This window comes from Urocampus carinirostris, chromosome 11 (genome assembly GCF_059441175.1).
Source record: "Urocampus carinirostris isolate Australia breed hairy pipefish chromosome 11, RoL_Ucar_1.0, whole genome shotgun sequence".
Lineage (NCBI taxonomy): Eukaryota > Metazoa > Chordata > Actinopteri > Syngnathiformes > Syngnathidae > Urocampus > Urocampus carinirostris.
In genome coordinates this window covers 15,231,999-15,251,672 of record NC_142359.1, presented here as the reverse complement: position 1 = coordinate 15,251,672, position 19,674 = coordinate 15,231,999, and the positions used below count along the sequence as shown (strand labels likewise).

The 19,674-nt window shown below is 42.5% G+C and overlaps 1 long non-coding RNA gene across 1 annotated transcript; it reads left to right on the top strand.

Moving 5' to 3' along the window:
- The first annotated feature begins 947 nt into the window (after positions 1–947).
- LOC148356537 (uncharacterized) lies at positions 948–5,235 on the top strand. The gene is made up of 3 exons (XR_015852037.1): positions 948–1,049; positions 1,133–1,226; positions 4,683–5,235. It is a non-coding gene; the product is annotated as an uncharacterized LOC148356537 (long non-coding RNA).
- The last annotated feature ends 14,439 nt before the right edge of the window (positions 5,236–19,674 follow it).

The window sequence follows — 19,674 nt, the reverse complement described above, 5'->3', positions numbered from 1 at the left end:
CACACATACCATTTGACAATTTTGGACTTGCCAATAATGATTTTGGATCGTGGAAGGAAGCCGTAGAGGCCAAAGTTTACCCACGCAGGCATAGGGAGAACATGCAGACTCTACACAGCTGGATTTGAACCTGGTACCTCTGAACTGTGGGACTGATATGCTTACCACTCATCCACCAGGCCGCCCTGGTTATTTACAATGTAGGGTTGCCACTTGTGAAACAGAAATTGTTAAGGACTTGCAGACAAGTTAAAGGTCCCACTCGATGTGTTGGCCGTTAAGCCCAGGAAACGGCCTTCATCCTAAAAAGTGTGGAGCGCTCCGGGCAGATCCCATCGTGAGAGGGATTAGAATGGGAAAGGGCAACCGGGATCACTCAGAGAGCGGAGCTCCTTCCACCCATGCAGGCATGACGCACGGAGGGAAGCGAGGCGGCATAGTTCAGATTCCCGGTGTGTGTCCGGGGAATCGGTTGCGAGGCCAGATGGCGCGGGCCCGCCGGTCTTGCAGAAGGTAGCGGGAAACCACGGCGAGGTCAGCTCTTGATGTCGGACGCTCCCCGGAGCGTTTCCTTCCCTCCCTTTGAACGCCGAGCGGCAACGGCAGAGCCGCAACTGTGCCGATCGCCTCCTTAACGCGGCGCTCGACTTCAAACGCGGCCCCCTATTCCCTCCTGCCCCGAGCCTCCCGAGTCGCTGACATATGTTCTCTGGCCCCGGCGTGCCAATAACATGCCAGCCGAGAGCGCACGTGGACATATTGTGTTCTCTTTCCGGCTTTCATCTCGCACAATTCCGGTCGGCTCGCGGAGCGCGACGCGGCGGCGGCGGCCAATTATATCGCTCGGCGCTCGCAGACAGATGTCCAATGTAACCTGGTTAGCACTAATAGGCGGGCTTTTGAAACCAGAGTAATTATTCATCATTGACGCACAGCAAAGAGATATTCGACAAGGAGTGCGTGTGACAGGTGCGGGCGCCGATTGCCCGACCGACGTCGGCCATTTGCGGCGGCGGTGAAAGAGCCCGATGATCTCCCTCCATTTTTTGGTCCGAATCGCAGCTTTTGAAGGATGGGTATAGACAAAGAGCCCTCGTTATTCTCATTAATCCTCCATCTGTCTTGTTGGCAGGAGCCCACCGTTAGCTGGCTCGCCGTGATTAACATTTCATCTCGATGATGTCCTGATGAAAGCAGGAGTCATCATTGATTTCATTTTTGATTCGGTAAGATTAGCATAAATTCATCTTTTCTCAGTTATTGTTTTTCATGATTTGATTTGAATCACATAGGAGGTTGATGTACAAAATCTTCTTGATGATAATGTGTTTAATGTTTCACTGTTGAATACAAGGCCATCTGATTCATTGTGTGTTTGATATAAAAATCTAGCACACATGTGTCAAACCCATGGCTCGCCACATCATTTTGTGTGGCCCTGCGAGACAACGCTGAGAGAAGCACAAGAGAAAAATGAGCCAACATGACCTGGAGTTTTAAATATGTCCACTGGATGTGGCCAAAGCCAGGCACCACTCGCAGAGCACCCACTGTGGTTTGTTCACTAGATAGATAGATAGATAGATACTTTATTCATCCCCGTAGGGAAATTCACACTTCCAGCAGTCTACCCCGTTGTTTATTAACAGATGAACATGATGCCCTAGGGGTGCTTGTAGCGGAATGGATGACGTCACGCCAGTCCAAAAGTTCGACATCCCTGCGGCAGATGGAAAACTTTTCTTTGTGAAAATCCAGGGATACACCACCTCGTGTTAGCAAGTCCGCCTCCTCTCCGATTCCCCCCGGCTTTCGTGTCTCTGTTTAGCGGCGTTGAAGCCGGATTGCTCCGGGTAGCTCCGGGTGGCTACACGTTAGCGTCCGGAATGCTAAACGTGAGCCACGTTTCCGCAAAAACACAGTAACTGCGCTCCCTGTGCGCCTCGATATTTTCCACCAGCACTCGATGATCTTATTTGGTCGTAAGTTCGCATTTACCATGCTTACGGATGGTACCGAAGACTTATAACGCCGCTAGCCGCTTCGCTAGCTCCGGCTCCTCTTCCACGGTAGGCCCCTTCATCACGCCGGCACGAGAATTCTTCAGGGCAAGGATTTGAAATTCCTTGAATACACGCATTTTTTGTGCGCTAAAACCCATGTCCATAGGATAGAAGTAATCCATAGTGTAGTTGTCAAAACGGGAAGAAAAAACACCGAAGATAGGAGCAGACAATAAAACAATAGGGCAGCTGCTGGAAAAGGCAGCCGCTCGTGGCAGCGCCGCTTTGATAAACTACCATTAATCAATCAGAGAACATTAAGGAAACCCATCCCATCGTTATTTTACTTAAAACAGAAGGCGCAGACGTGCTTTATAAGGCAAAATGAAAAATACAAAATTTAAAAATAGAGCACCTGGCTGTCTTTGCAGAAGTTTAAAGAAGATTTAGCTCCTTTTTATAATAGTTATGAAATTTAACAGCAAAGTCCCGAAATTTAGGTAAATAATTTCATTAAATAAATACAAATGAAAAGCAAGAAAGACTTAATTCATTCAATTAATCATTTCAATTAGTGTTTGGCTGCTATATTTGTCGCTTTACAGTCTACAGGCATTACCCGAAGTTAAATAAAATGTAGTAAAAATGATCTCAATTGTGTTTTTAATACCTCAATAATCGTTTAAAAATCAAATAATCACTGAATCATAATTTAATTGCGAGCCTCCGAAAAGACCCCCAGCCCTCCAGCTAAGGCACGATATTAGTCCGGCCCCCATGTGGCCCCCAAGCTAAAATGAGTTTGACACCACGGATCTAATAGAAACTTTCACCAATTTTGAAGCTAACCCAAATATTGGACATTTTGCCCGGCTCGACTTCATAAAATCTGTTTCACAAATTCAACATCAGAATGTAAATCCGGATGGTGCAATTGTAACTTGTGCAGTCCTTTGAGACATTTTGCGATTAGGGGTTTACAAATAAATGTGACTTGACTTGAATGTCATTAGTTTTAGGGAAATTTTTGGGGTGACTTCTCCTTTAGGATGGTTAGTACCGTATTTTCTGGACTATAAGGCGCACCATTTTATAAGACGCACCCTTATAATATTCCTCTGTATATTATTTCTTACAAATATTGATACACATTTATGGGTTTTGTAAAGTGAATCACCAAAGAAATGTGCAAATTTTTTTAGCTAGCTATGTGGCTACTTTTCTAGCTTCGTAGCCAGCTATCATCCTACATTTTTAGCTATATAGCTAGCTAGATACCTAGCTTTTTGCATTTTTTGCATGCAATCTAGCTGATATTTCATCTTTTTCTACTAGTTAACAAGCTAAATTTTGGGCTCTTTTCTACCTAGCAATCTAGCTTTGGTCTGGCTATTTTGATGGATTTCACTCTTAGCTAGCTAGCTCCCTTATAGTTGTTTTTTACCTTTAGTATGAAATTTACATTACATTATTATTATAATTTATATAATCATAGTTGGCATTTGGATTCTATGTAAACCAAGTTACATATTTACATTTTCCATATTCTATTTAAAATATTCCCGTTCCCACAAAAGTATTTTATACAGCTGATGTTATATTTTACTTGTTATTTTTTGTTATCTTTGAGCTCTGTACAGCCCTTTTAGACTTTTTGTGATAAAGGGCTGTACAAATAAATATCACTTGACTTGATGTGATTTTAAAGTTCTGTTGGTATTATACAAAATCATGCATGGACTTGCTCCTTCATAACTTTCACTTCTAAGGACCACATGAAATTAAAACTCCAGTCTGACAGAGGGTTGCATTAAAAACATTGGGGAAAAACGTATTTCATAGAACATAAATATTAGGGAATCTTTCACAGCAAGCTTTCACAGCAAAATAAACTTAAACCATAAATAGTTACCGGACTTAGGAGCATATCATAGTAATTCTGACTTTTAAATAATTGTATTTCCGGTCTATAACCCTTATAGGCCAGAAAATACAGTAAATATTTTGACTTTGTTTTCTAAACTTGACTTTCGAAATCACTTTTCCTTCTTGTTGGTGATTGGAATCTTGTTTATTGAATGGATAACTTCGCATTCTCAAAGAATCATCAATTAGTGTTGTGAGTTGTGAGAGGCAAATTGTTTTGTTTTTTGTATTGTGCATACGAATTATAATTTTTGTACACGTACTTTATGACTTAGAACTCAAAAGTACATATAAGAGGTTCGTGTTGCATTCATTAAGTATGTGTGTTTGATAAGAGTATATTTTGTTCTATTAGCATTAAAAAATACTGGTGATAAGTAAAAAAAATCAAATCTTTTTATTCAATTCCCTCTCCCTTTGAATATTTTGCAGACAAAAAGGACAACATAAAGCACATTTTTGCCAATGTAAGAAAAAAATGAGGTATGAGACTGAGCAGGATCCATCCATCTTGTACAAATCAATGCACGGACTCACATTTGCATTCGGTCACTCAGCTGGCTACTGATCTTACAATTTGTCTTGAGCACGGACTGGGCCCATTGATTTCCTCTGCGCAAATAAAGTGGAATGGAAATCAAAGATAATTAAGATGTGAATAAAGGCAGAGCTGCTGGCCAGGCAGCATGAGTCAGCCAAAGCACTCATTTTAGACGGTGAAAGGGAGATTGATTTTTTTTTTTTTTTTTTTAGGTTTAAACAATGCCCCATAAATCAATTGAGAAAGCCATCTGATGAATCGCCGGATGCAAAATACCTTCAGTGTCGACGACGTCGTTGGACAGTTTCCTCCGTTTTAACATTCATCGACTCCTCCCCAAAGGAAGGAACTTTCCGATTTCTATTCGGAGCCAAGGCACGCATATAGCATCTCAACCCACCTTAACAAGGTCACAAAAAGTGCAAGTTACCTTAGAAGATCTTCACTTTAGATCAAATCTGCACCTGCTTAGTTATAAAGTTAGATCGTGTTCTGTTCCGGAACATGGCCATGCCCCTAACATGGATTTATCCAGTGTCTGGAACTCATGACAAAATGTTACTGTACACCAGGGCAGACAACTCTGTAAAGTTGCCTGCCCAGCCATAAAGTTGCCTGCCCCATATTTCACAACTTGAAACACAATGAGACGACTAATCGCAAAAAAAATTGTTGCAAAGTATTAAGGATTGATAATCAGAACATATAACAGAACACTTTAAAATGAAGTTTATTATATTATAACATTCATTGCATGTATATGACATCACTTTCCATCTGCCATCAGCATTTACTCATCTTCATTCATGCAATGTTTGCGTTGCGTCGTCTGCTACAAGCCTCGTGAACTCTTCTTTCCACGATGCTTTTAATGTACGTTTACGTTTTGTAGCGTCATAGGTTTTGTTAGCTTCTTTTGAATCTTTCTTCTGTGGCAGAGATTTTGGCTTGATTCCTTACCACTTATCCGTTTTTCTTGTGTTCTTTCTCTGTGCGTATGCTTTGGAAAATGATATGCAAATGCCCGACCTCATAAGGCTCGGGAAAGTCCGGAAGCACAGAGTTATTCGATGCAGGCTTTTGATTGGCTGCCGAGTATGCAAATTGCCAAATGAACCGATATTCCGAAATTTCCAAACCGAACTAAGATTTCGAAATCTGAATAAAGCAAAGGTTTGATTTGAATTATTATTATTATTATTAAATTTTTTTCTTTTTTTTTCTTTTTTGAGAAAGTTGTAGGCCCCCTGGGCGGAGACGTTTTGAAGAGTTGTACGCCCGATGTAAAAGATGCATTCCCTGGGCGTCCGGGCAGACGTTATTTCAGACACTGATTTATCGCATATTTTTGCTAACGCAACCGCTAACTGCATTTACAGATTACATGACTTTGCACTTAAAAAAAAAGAAACTTGGGCCAAGAATGGGAACAACCCAATACTTGGGTGAATTTGACCACATTTTATGATTTTTATTTTTTTTTACTAAAACAACCCCATATTTTGGGTTTTTCTACACAAAATGACCGAGGCTATTTAGTGTGAAATGGACAAAAAATGTTGTTGTTTTTCTTTTTTAACAAAAATATTATTCTTGTAGATTTTTAATGAACCTTAATCCATTTTTGTGGAGGTTTATTAAGTATTGGGTTGGTCCAATTTCGGCCCAAACTGTTTTTTAGTGTAACCCACTGCCCGAAGATGGGATGGGCTCCAGCACCCCCAAGACCCTACTGAGGATAAGCGGTGCAGATAATGGATGGATGGATGTTTTTAGTGTGGTGGCGAGCTTCGCCTTACTCGCTAGCATCACATTAGCAGTTAATGCTAATGTAGAAGCTACTGCTAGTGCCATTTATGTGAGTGCCCTTAAAACAGACTGTAAGTGAATTGTTTTTATTTTCCTGGATCACAACCCATTGAATATCATTTACATTGAGATAAGAAGTGGTACTCTAGGATGAACATGCAAGAATAGACTTAAAAGAGAAAAATAAGATTAGAAAAATAATTTTGGGGTACATACAGTTAGAATTGTCAATAGTTTCATTGATAACAACTTAGTGAACATTGTTTACGATAAAATTAGACGTGGCACTCTAGGATGAACATAAAATAAAAGACTTTTTTTTTTTTTTGGTTTGAACAAATTTATTGACACTAAGAACAGAAAACAATCATGACAATCTCAACAGCAATTAAGCACATTCACAATATTATATTCCAATATTACGTTTTTAACAGCAAACACAAAGTGAGGTTTGAACAAACCTTCTCGAAAATCAAACATATTCACAATTTCATTATATAACATCTTTGTTAGTGTCAATAGATCCGTCCAGGCCAAAGTCGATTGTCCTCGGTCTGAACAAATCCACCGACACCAACAGCAGCAAAACACATCCATCAAGCATATTCACATTTTTTTTATATTTGACAATATGACGTGACGATATGACGTTTTAACATTTTTTCCTGACATTTTCAACATCAATTAAACAATTTCAGAGTTATTTTCTTTTAACAGTAGTAAACCAGCGTGTAAAAGGCAATACTATTGTGCAAGGGCATAGCTCTGCCATCCCACCCTCCCAAGCAGCATTCTTACAGTCCTCTGTGTGGGTCCTTTCCATTCTGCGTGGGTCCTCTCCCTTCTGGGTTCCACAACCCAGGCCGTTGCTGCCGGGACTCCCACAGTGTAGCTCCGGCTCCCCCCTCCGGGTGGGTACAGACGAGTCTTAATAGAGACTAAGATAAAAAAGAAAGCTAGGATAAATACTTAAAATGGTCTTTATTGTCACTTATAACAACGTAATGAACATTGTTTAGTGTCATGGTTACTGATGTGACTCACCTGTGCCCGCTCATTTGGCGCCAACCGCCACGGGTTCTGATTGGCTCCCTGTCACTGTCACGTGGCGTGGTGGAGTGGCGTGGAAGGGGGCTGTCACGAGGCGTGGTGGCGTGGGGGACCGGACCAGAACGGAGGCAGGAGGCAGGAAGGGAGAACTCATATGCATTGACGATCATAAGTTTTATTTAACAAAATAAAAGTCGCCCAATACTCCGGGACCAAAACAGAACAATACAGAGTTCCTCCGGCACGAACTCAACAGGACAAGGCATAACAGACGGAAAATGTTTAAACCTAAAACAGGACAAGGCATAACAGACCTGGGATTGTGTAATGAGCCAGCGCCCGCCAAACCCAAAATCCAGCCTTAAATAGCAGACCAGCAATCAGCTGATCTGCTGCAGCTGAGTTCGGGGGCGCGGCAGACTGGTAGCCATGGCGACCGTGACAGAGCCCCCCCTTTAAGGGACAGCTCCTGAGGTCCCCAAAAAAGGAAAAAAAAATAAAATACTACCTCACGCCCCGGAATGGTTCGACGCTCGGCAGGGTTGGGGGGGGGCCAGCAGGCAAACTGGACCGGCAAACACGAGGACAGACAGAGAATCAGAACCGGCGAACACAGAGGACAGACAGGGAATCAGAACCGGCAAACACAGAGGACAGACAGGGAATCAGAACCGGCAAACACAGAGGACAGACAGGGAATCAGAACCGGCAAACACAGAGGACAGACAGGGAATCAGAACCGGCAAACACAGAGGACAGACAGGGATTCAGAACCGGCAAACACAGAGGACAGACAGGGATTCAGAACCGGCAAACACAGAGGACAGTCAAAATTGGCAAAAACAGGCGAGAGTCAAAATCAGGACCGGCAAAACAGGAGAGAGTCAAAATCAGAACCGGCAAAACAGGAGAGAGTCAAAATCAGAACCGGCAAAACAGGAGAGAGTCAAAATCAGAACCGGCAAAACAGGAGAGAGTCAAAATCAGAACCGGCAAAACAGGAGCAGCGGAGTCGGACTGGCAGGCAGCGGAGTCGGACTGGCAGGCAGCGGAGTCGGCCCGGCAGGCAGCGGAGTCGGAGTCGGCCCGGCAGGCAGCGGAGTCGGAGTCGGCCCGGCAGGCAGCGGAGTCGGAGTCGGCCCGGCAGGCAGCGGAGTCGGAGTCGGACTGGCACGCAGGGGAGTCGGAGTCGGCCCGGCAGGCAGCGGAGTCGGAGTCGGACTGGCACGCAGGGGAGACTGAATAGCAGGCAATCGGCACGGGAGTCGGGCAGGCAGGCATGAGAGTCGAACAGGCAGGCGTCAATTCCTCCCGGGACCCCATTCGAGGCACAGCAATGGCCACGACGGGCGGGGCCGTGGTTCGAACGGGCAGGGAGTCGAATTCGGACTCAGTGGGCGCTTGCCAAGCTGCGTTCTCCAGGTCTCCCCAAATCGCGCTGGGATCGTTCGCTGAGTTCTTGTCGTGGCTGGCTCATTCTGTCACGTGGCGTGGTGGAGGGAAGAGGGTGACCGGACCAGAACGGAGGCAGGAGGCAGGAAGGGAGAACTCATATGCGTTGACGATCATAAGTTTTATTTAACAAAATAAAAGTCGCCCAATACTCCGGGACCAAAACAGAACAATACAGAGTTCCTCTGGCACGAACTCAACAGGACAAGGCATAACAGACGGAAAATGTTTAAACCTAAAACAGGACAAGGCATAACAGACCTGGGATTGTGTAATGAGCCAGCGCAAACCCAAAATCCAGCCTTAAATAGCAGACCAGCAATCAGCTGATCTGCTGCAGCTGAGTTCGGGGGCGCGGCAGACTGGTAGCCATGGCGACCGTGACAGTCACCATTTTAACCCAGTCCTGTCTGTCCCCTGTTGTCAGTCCGTCTGCGAACCTCAGTGTATACTAGGTAAGCCTTTTTCGACCCTGACTCCCACCTGTCCCGTTTTTGCTCCCGTCTGTCTCCGGCTACGACCTGTTTTGATCCGGACCCCGTCTGGTCTCCCATCCTGGCTTACGACCTTTTTTGTCCCCGACTACTGTCCCGTTCTGGCTTACGACTCGTTTCCGACCCTGACCACGCCTTGCTCTCCCAGTCCTGGCTACCGACCAGTTTTTCCATCCCTGACACCGCCATCGCTCGCGACGGAAGATCCACTTCTGTGTTTGGATCACAATCCGAGTACGAGAGCGACTTGCTTCCTGCGTCCAGCGAAGACCGCCCTTCCTCTTTCCTTCGATAAAACTTGTAAACGCTACGTCCTGGTCCTGACAGTTTAGAACAAGATTAGGCATGGCACTCAAGAGTAAAATAATTAATTAAGGCTTCAAAGAGAAGAAAATCGATAAAGAATGTCTGAATAAAAGGTAATGTTTGGAGCCTGGCCTAGGTTATAAGTGCATCATATAGTATTTATATTTCTAAAATATATATATGCAATGAAAAAGTACTGCTGCAATGACATTCAGAAGCAACACCAAAATAAGTTAAAAAATTAGATCTCATTGCCCGATTCTCCGTGTCACGGAGACGAGGTGGCGTGGAAGGTGACCGGACCAGAACGGAGGCAGGAGGCATGAAGGGAGAACTCAAATGCGTTGACGATCCATAGGTTTTATTTAATAAAATAAAAGTCGCCCAATACTCCAAGGCAAAACAGAACAATACAGAGTTCCTCCGGCACGAACTCAACAGGACAAGGCATAACAGACTAAAACAGGACAAGGCATAACAGACCGGGATTGTGAATAATGAGTAGTAATGAACCCGCAACCGCAGAGCCCACCATGCAGCCTTAAATACAGACCCACCATTAGTGGAACTGCTTTCAGCTGTTGCCCAGGGGGCGGGGCAGACTGGTCACCAAGGCGACCGTGACACTCCGAGGTAGATATATATGTTTTCATCACATTGTGTGCTTGTTTAGCGTGGTGATAGCCCTGGGCAAGAAACTGTCTCTTATAGGCAATAGCCGGATTTTAAAGTTTTGTAAAGGGTTCTGGTCCTCATTAACCACGATAACCGAGGAAGTACTGTATACGGATTTTAATAATTATGATTCAGAATCAATGGTTATCAAATGTTTTGAAAGACCCTGTATTTTTGCTGTTATCGCCCACCCTTAGTTGCACTTTGACGCTTGCGACACGCTTACGCACTTCCTGCAACACTTGGGAAGCGCTCAAGTCTTATCTGGCGATTCACACAACACATAAAAGCAAAGCACGGCTCTCTGACAGCAGCATGTGGGACGCAGCTCTCCACCTTAATTGATTTGTTCCAAATCTGCTCTATATGCCCCGAGATAAATTTTTGCGGGGGTTTTTGAGCAGGGGGGGGCGTTTGTTTGTTTGGTTGCGCTTTGAAGACAATCCAGCGATTCTGTTTGGTATCTGCGGACTGACGCCATTGTTCCTCGGAATCGGCGGTCCGAGCCAGAGTCCCTCACAGATGATTTATGTGTTCAGCTGGGCCGAGGGGCGGGTGACGCCAGCGAACGGGCGACTATCATCTGGCCGTGGAAAGCCGAAGCCCGGCAGGCCGCGAGGAGGCTTAAACGCGGGCAGGACGGCTGCCAGCTTCGCCATTGTGCTTTAATGAACCCAATACAGGAGCCGGCTGCCTAAATGTGCGCTGATAGATAAGGCCCCTCCGCCCGATTGATTTATTTACTCTGCACGCTCGCCATTTCCATAACACTGTGGCCACAAAAGACGTTCAAGATCTAAATAGGTGAAACCTGCCATTTGACGATGTCGGAACTGGGGAGCTCGATCATCTCCAGGAAGAGTCGGGAATCATTTACTCACACTGTGCTCGCCATTAGCGGACAAAATTGCCCTACCATAAACGAATCATTTTATAATCCATCTTTTCGGTGATTACTACGGAGAAAAACACAAAAGGTCAAACGCTGGTTTCCACATTCCGCGTCTTTTGGTTTTTAAATGTGTGAAATCGGGAATGGAAAGTTGAATGTCGTCCAAAAATTTCCAAAATTGATTCATATTTTTTATCAGTTACTATAGCTCCATTGTAGGTGAACATGATAAGAAATATATGTCCTAAAACAAAAAAACAATACAGACGCTGCTTTACTGTCACTATCAGAACGGAATTAGGACCCAGATGCGTAACGTTAACCACAAGCTTATTAAGATGAAGAGGAAAGGCAGCGCCCGCGACCCGGTGCTCGCTGGACGCGGGAAGCAAGCCGCTCACAGAATTGGAACGTGTTCCGAATGCGGAAGTGGATCTTCCGGAGAGGGAGATCGAAGTGTCGTAGACGGAAAAACAGGTCGATAGCCGGGACAAGAGTTTAAAGCGTATCAAAAAATGAGTCGTAAGCCAGAGACAAACGGGGCAATCGGGAACGGACAGGTGGAAAACGGGTGAAAAAAGCGGGACCGAAGGGAGTCAGAGTCAAAATGCTTGCCTTGTAGAAACAGAGGTTCGCTAACGGACTGACAACAGGCGAGTGAAAGGACTGAGCTTAAGTAGGACAGGGAACCAAAAAACACATTTAATAAAATAATATGCTTTATAGAGATATTACTTTTGGAAGATGGGCTTCAACAGGTCCTCCTCCGTAGCAGAGAAGTGATCCAACCAATTTCTCAACCGTGTTAAGCTTTCTTATTCCACTTTCATTTCAAAAGAAACTGCTCGCCTTTTCTTTACACTTTACACCAAACATATCGAATGGATGCACGAGATATTAAACAATAAAATTGTCAAAGTTAGTTAGGAGATAGTATAGACATAGACAGTATAGAATGTTTACAGACGAACTAGGAAGACAAAGCGTATTTTTCGGGTGGATGCTTGGTGACTTCTCACAGCGCCACACGCCAGTAGTGGCGGAAAGAAGCATTACAGTACTGTCCTGTACTCTGAAAAAGGTGCACACCATACAAAATGCAAAGAACAACATTTCATTTTATCTACTGTTGGGACCCATGTGGGAACATTCATAACATTTAAAATTAAAAAAAAAAATCATTTAGGGGATTTCTTCCCAGGTTTTTTAAGATACGGGTGTGGGTCATCTTGGCCCGAGGACAACAAGAGATTTAAGTCTTTATTACGTATTTATCTTGTTTATCCTGGAGTGCCATGTCTAATCTTGTTGCAACCAATGTTCACTACGTTTATCAATGACAATTAATACTTTTCTATTCCAATATAGAGATTCTTGTATAAAATCTATGACTAGGAAATGTTTGTACAACTCCCGATGAAAATTCAAGTATTGTTCCACTGAAATAGCCATTTTCAGTCGTATTTTTACGAAATTTCTGTTACTTGTTTTTCTGTTAAAATAAACATACTTGTAATGAGCAGAGTGATCTGCAGTGGTAATTAGCACATCATTTTGTTGAATTTTGTCCGTCAATTTTGAAAAATCAGAACTTGAAATAGGCAAAAAAGGGAAGAATTTAACAAGAATGGATTATTGGTTTCTGTTGTAGGACATATATTTCTTGTTATTTTTACCTACAATGGAGCTATAGTAGCTGACAAAGAATACTAATCAGACAATTTTAACTTATTCTCACAATTTTTAGAAACGCATCACAAGGTCAGTTTGTGGAGCTTTTTAATTGACCACTGGGCCCTTGGATAGATGCAATCAAACGCACCTAAATTGAGTGTAATTTTCCATTATCAATCATTATGATGGGTACTGTGATGCCAAAACTACTGAGTTGGTGAATGGCCAAAATTGAAATGATACTGCTTAATTTTTTTCTTCATTCTGTTTCTTGCAGTGGATTGTTTGTCAGATGTCGTGAGAACATCTCGTTCGGATCACAATGATAAACAAAGACTGCACTTTGCTTTTTATTTCAAACGGCCTCCATTGTTCCTCTCTTTCCCACCTGCGCCGTCCTTGCGGATTGGTGGTTTCCGTGGCGACCCTGGAAGCTGTCCCCCAAAACGTGTGAGGGGGAGGTTCTGCCGTAAATCGCCACTTTTTTTTTTTTTTAATTTAGGAAATTGGCAAAGGAAGTGCAGTAAATGAATCCTTGATAATAATCATTTGCATATGGAACAAAACGCAATTAGTCCGCTGTTTTCCTTTTTTTGGCTACAGGCAAACACGTGAAAACATTGTGGAAATTGTATTTTGACCATCTCGCTTGACGCCATCACGTTATGAGACATTTAGGTTCCTTCTCAGTAGGGATGGGCAGATATCAAATATCGATATCATCGATACTAAGCAAGTAATTGATTTAGATAGATACTATTGTCCTGGGATCGATACTTTACTACTCCACCGATTCCCTCAAAGCGCTTCTTCCATGTGTCGATAGCGCAGCCCTTCTCTCTCTCACACAGCGCCCTCGGCAACTCTCTAAGTTTATGCCCGAGTGCGTGACTGACTGGCAAACTTTTAGCAACCCTCCCTACCTGGCCTGCTGCTGCATCCTGCCTCTCAGGCGGGAGAGAGGGCCAAATTTACAGAAGCTAAAGTGTGGACTTTTTTTTATTATAGAAAGGAACAAACAGATGTAATTTCTGCAGTAAAGTGGTCCGCTACTGCGAGGACACAACACATTTACATGAACACGTTAAAAAAAAATCACTTCACAAAGAGCAAAAGGCTGCAACTAAATTGTAAACATGTGGCTGTTCCTGAACAAAAAAACTTAAACTGTAAATCTGTTGTCACTATGGCAACAGAGACAATGAGAGACAATTGACAGTTGAATTTATTCACATTACTGACTTTTTTTTTTTTAATATAGTGCAATGAGACGTATTTCGGTCCTGTAGTTGACATCGTTAAACAGTATTTGGTCATGATTACTGATGCGAGGCACCTGAGCCTGCCCCTTTGGCGCCAACTGCCTTGGACGCTGATTAGCTACCTGTCTCTTTTTAAACCTCCGCCTTTCTGTCACCGGTTGTCAGTCCGTCTACGAACCTCAGCTCATGCTCGGAAAGCCTTCGACCCCGACTCTCTCCTGTTCGGATTCCTGTCTGTTTCCCGGCTCCGACCCGTTTTCTGAACTTGACTACGATTTTTGCTCCCCCGTCCCGGCCACAGATGTGTCTTTTCCCGCTCTCGACACTGCCTTCACTCGCCACAACCTGAGCAACCTGCTCCCCACGACCAGCAATCTACCGATCGTGTGTACTATCCTTTCCCTTCTTCCAAATAAAACTAAGAGAAACGCACACAAGTGGGTCCTGTCTTCGTTCTGGTCCTGACATATTTGTATTTTCGTCCTACGTATAGCTGCTGTTTTTGTTTGACTCTCTTGGCTTTTGTTCTGAAACAGTTGTAACAGAAATACTATTTTTAATACTGTTGAAGTTTACAATGTAATTAATTAATAAAATGAAACATTTTCAGTGTATAAAATCTTTGTGCGCTATTTATCATAATTATAAACGAACTCAAGGTGTGAGGGTTCAATTATTCAATGATCACAACATTTCCAAGCAAAAAGTATCAAATTTGTACGGATCGATACTACAAATTCCCAATAGCAAGGACTTAATTTGTCTCTATAACCAAATCTTACTTCTGTTTTTTGTTATTTTCCCGTTTCGCTCGGAGTAGAAGGGAGCTGCTCCGATCTCCCGTTGCTTTTACTCAGCCAATGGCCGCCATCCAGCTTCAGGCAAAGGCCGTGATTGGCTGATCCCTTCACTCTCTGGCACCTGGAGCCATGCTTGAGCATGTTTGCAGGCATGCATGCACACGCCAGGGATGACAGCAGGGTTGGTGAGTAACAGAATACATGTAACGGTGTTATGTTATTAGTATACAAAAAAATTTAGTTGTATTCGGTTACAGTTACAGAAAAAAAGATGAAATCAAACTGCAGGGACAGTTTAATCTAAACCTACTCACATATACATAATCCGCTGACGGGAAAAACTATCGAATCATCATTTCAATCACTGACACTCGAGAGACAAAGAGAGATACAGCCAGCACTGATTATGTTGAATTGGGGTGAGCCTGCAGTTTTGTGAGGGCAGCACAGTTTCTCGCGAGTGATCCGTTCAGGGACGTTTAGTGAATAGGATTGGTTGTATTATTTTTGTATTTTGCAGCTAATTGGTGTTCAAAATAACTACACCAGGGGTGGCGAACAAGTTTGACACAAAGAGACGAAATTTTTAATGTGAGAGTCAAAGAGCCGCACCACGCACTGACCTGCCATGACAGACACAAACACACACAATTACAAACATATTATTTCCCATAACATACTCCTCTCCTTACAATACAACAAACATTATTCTTGTGTTGATTCCAAGGAAAGTGTCCACCTTCAATACACTCAAAAAACTAAACATGAAACAAGGCAAACAGCCAAGATAGATAGATAGATAGATACTTTAGTCAGCCCCGCAGGGAAATTCACACTTCCTGCAGCATCCCTGCGCTGGAGAACAAAACAATAATAAAGCAAAAAGAATACAATACACAAATACCCAGTGTGACGTGTTAATACCCAATGCAGCATGTTATATAGAGTATCTAGATAGTGCTACACAGAATACACACTGCAATAAAAAACGGTAATATGCAATGTGGGGGGTGTGGTTTAATGTGGGCCTTTACTCCTCCGGGTGGAGTTAAAGAGCCTCATGGCATGAGGAAGAAAATATTTCCTCAGTCTGTCCATGGTACAAAACTGTGACAGCAGTCTGTCGCTGAAGCTGTTCTTCTGTCTGGAGATAATGCTGTGTAGTATATATATAGTATATAATTAACTATATTATAGTATATAGAAAATATGATGAGGCAAAGAGCCGCATTGTTATTGGCCAAGAGCCGCATGCAGCTCTAGAGCCACTTGTTCGCCACCCCTAAACTATACGATCACTGTCTTGTTATATTGTGAGAATCTTTACCTAGCCAAGTAAATCTGAATATTTTCAAGAGGTTTGGCATCGCCACTTTGGACAGGTAAAACTTGAACTTGGGACTTAGAAAGTGAACACTTGGTGTGTTTAAAACAATATTGGGTTCTGAAGGTAAACTAAAACAGCATATCTTGCCTGTCATGAGGAAGAGAAAGTTTTATTTTTGCTTAAAAAACTATTCTACGTGCTTAGTGTTTGAGCAATTTTTTGCAGGACTACAAGAAACTACCTGACCTTGGAGTCCTACATCTTTTTCAAGGTCACATTCATTTGTTTTAAAAAAAAAATTGTAATTTTATTTATATTATGTTTATTTTGGGCGGCACGGCAGCTGAGTGTTTAGCGCGTCCGTGGCACAGTTCTGAGGTCATGGGTTCAAATCCAGCTACCAGCCTTGAAATGAAATGTGCAGACTTTGCATGTTCTCCCTGTGCTTGCGTGAGTTTCCTCCCACATTCCAAAAACATGCATGTCAGGTTAATTGGCTGGTCCAAATTGTCCTTAGGTGTGAATGAGCGAGTGAGTTGTCTGTCCCCGTGTGCCCTGGCAACCAGTTCAGGGTGTCCCCTGCACACTATCTGAGGATAGCTGGGATGGGCTCAAGCACCCCGTAGACCCTACTGTGGACAAGCTGTGTAGATAATGGATGAATGGATGTTTGTTTTGTTCCTTACCAGCATCTTTGTTATTGGAGTAAACAAAAAGTAAACGAAAGTTATCAAATTATATTACTGCAAGGTTTTTAGATTACATCACAGATTACTTTTTAACAGCGAACTGTTTAAGATTCTATTTTTAAAGTAACCCTCACAGCCCTGGATGCCAACCACCTCCTGCTGGGTGTGCGGCCGTGGAAGTGTGACACGGCGACAATCGAAAGCCCCTCACCTGCGTCAGAGTGAGAAACAAAAAATCCTGACATCGTTGCGAGCCAGATGTCGAGTGAAAACTTTGTTCCTGTGATCAAAAACTGAAAAGCGACAACATACACACACCAACAATCCCCACCCCCATTCCAAAGCCTGTTTGCGTACGATTAGCATCCACGGCTGCGCAAATAGGATACGTGTGTTTGCGCGCCGGTTGTCGTACATTTCAGGATTAATCCATCATCTAAACCAAGACGGACGCGTTTGATTGCTTAGCTGTGGTTTTACGGTTTTAGACTGAGCATATGGAATATAATAAAATATGAGCAAGACTGTGGAGGACTTGGTTTGAGCATCAAGCTCACAGTTCAGAGGTCAAGTCAAGTTATATTTATCTGTAGAGTTCTTAATCACAAGAAGTCTCGAAGCGCTGCACAGACATTTTTACATTATTACAGATATTACACCTTCCCCTGATCTAAAACCAGGGTTCAAATTTGGTTATTGATGTAGATATTTCATGTAGGTTTTCTTCGGGCACTCTGGTGTCCCCGCATATCCCCAAAACATGCACGGTAGGTTGATTAGCCAGTCAAAATTGTCTTCAGGTACGAGTAAGCATTTTTCTGTAGAAGCCAAAAAGAAAAGAAAAGATCAATTCAAATATCGCTAATCTCAATATAAAGCAAGTACTTGGATCAGATCGATACTATTGTCCTGGGATTGACCAAATAAATGGTTCAGCTCTTCTCTTCCTCAGCCACTTTCTTTATACCTGAGTCAGGCTGACAGGCACACTTTTAGCACCTCTCTTTACTTGTGCTGCATTCTGCCTGCCAGGCAGAAGAGGGGGCCAAATCTATGCACCCACCCTTACCAAAATATACTAAAGACAGAAGCAAACAGGAAGCGCAACAGTGTCGATTTTATTTTCCAACAACAGAAAAAGACCATAGAGAAGCTCCCCTACTTCCGACCGTTCGACTTACGTGAAAAGGTAGGTACGATCATTTTTTTTGGGATGTTGAAAAAAATCAGGACATTGCTGTAAGTTAGATTTTGTATTGTGTGCATCTTTTTCCGAGTACAGGACAGTACTGTAGTGCTTCTTTCCGCTGCTACTGGCGTGTGGTGGCGCTGTGAGGGGTCACCCAGCTTCCACCCCAAAGAAGGAATCCGGCTTCTACTTCCTGGTACGTGTGTAAACATTTTATACTGTCTATACTATGTCTATACTATCTCCAGTGCACTAAGAACTTTGACATTTTTACTGTTTAATATCTGGTGGATCGATCAATATGGTTGGTGTGAAGTTTAAAGAAGAAGCGAGCTGTTTCTTTTGAAATAAAAGTGGAACAAGAAAGCTTGTTGCGGTTGAGAAAATGGTCCGAATGCTTTTTTCTGCCACTTTTTACCATGGAGGAGGATCTCTTGAAGCACATCTTTCGATAGTAAGTTAAACTCAACTTTATCTATCTTTATAGAGCATATTATTTTATGAAATGTTTTGGGGTTACTTTAGTACAAAACAATACAGGTTGCTTATACAAGCCTTAAACATACAAAATATAGCACTGAAGCAACTTACGAACAAATTACGAAAGATCGTCCGAAACGTTTCTCATTCGTAAGTAGGGCAGCGTCTGTACCGGGTGTGGTAAAGACCACACATTTACATAAACATATATAAAAAAAGCTCACCCTGCAGAAGGCAATAAGCTGCAACTAAAAATGTAAACATGTTGTTTCTGAACAAAAACCTGTTAATCCATTGTCACTATGGCAACAGAGCCAATGAGCGGACATTGATCATTTATTTCAGCTCATGACTTTATTTTTAAGATATTGTGCTACGGAAAATACTTTAGTTATCCCGTTGACATTGTTTTATAGTCTGTGTTTTTTGTTTAAATTGGTGCTTTTTTGGTGTCCCTCTTTTGGCTTTTATTCCGAAACATTTGTAATAGAAACATTTATATATATTTATCCTTTTTAATTTTGAATTAATTGTTTAACGAAAAATTGAAAAAATAACTTTTTGGTGTCTAAAACATTTTTGCTATGTTTATCAAAATTTTAAACTAACTTAAGGGAGTCGGGTTCAATTATTCAAAAATAATGACATTTCCAAACAAGAGTATCGGTTCGGGATCAATTGATGCTACCCTGTTTACTTGGATCAATACCAAAATTCTTAGAATCGCCTACCCTAATGTGTGTCATTGACAGAGTTGGGTAGGGTTACTTTAACTGGATTACTTTCAATTACTTTTGGATTACTCCAATACCAAATATGCTAATAAAAGACAAAAGAAACTAAATATGAATAAAATGACTAAATTTTGTGCAGGCTTGGGGAGTAACGGAACACATGGAACAGCAAAAATGATGTTGGCAAGCTGTTTGGATTTGTTTCTGTCGCCTTTTATGTTAGTTTTGCCGGAGATCAAAGAGATCAAAGCCAGGAAAGAAAGCTTACCACGTGTTGTGAGTCATGATTTTATTCATATTTAGTTTCTTTTGTCTTTTATTAGCACATTTGGTATCGGAGTAATCCAAAAGTAATTGAAAGTAATCAAGTT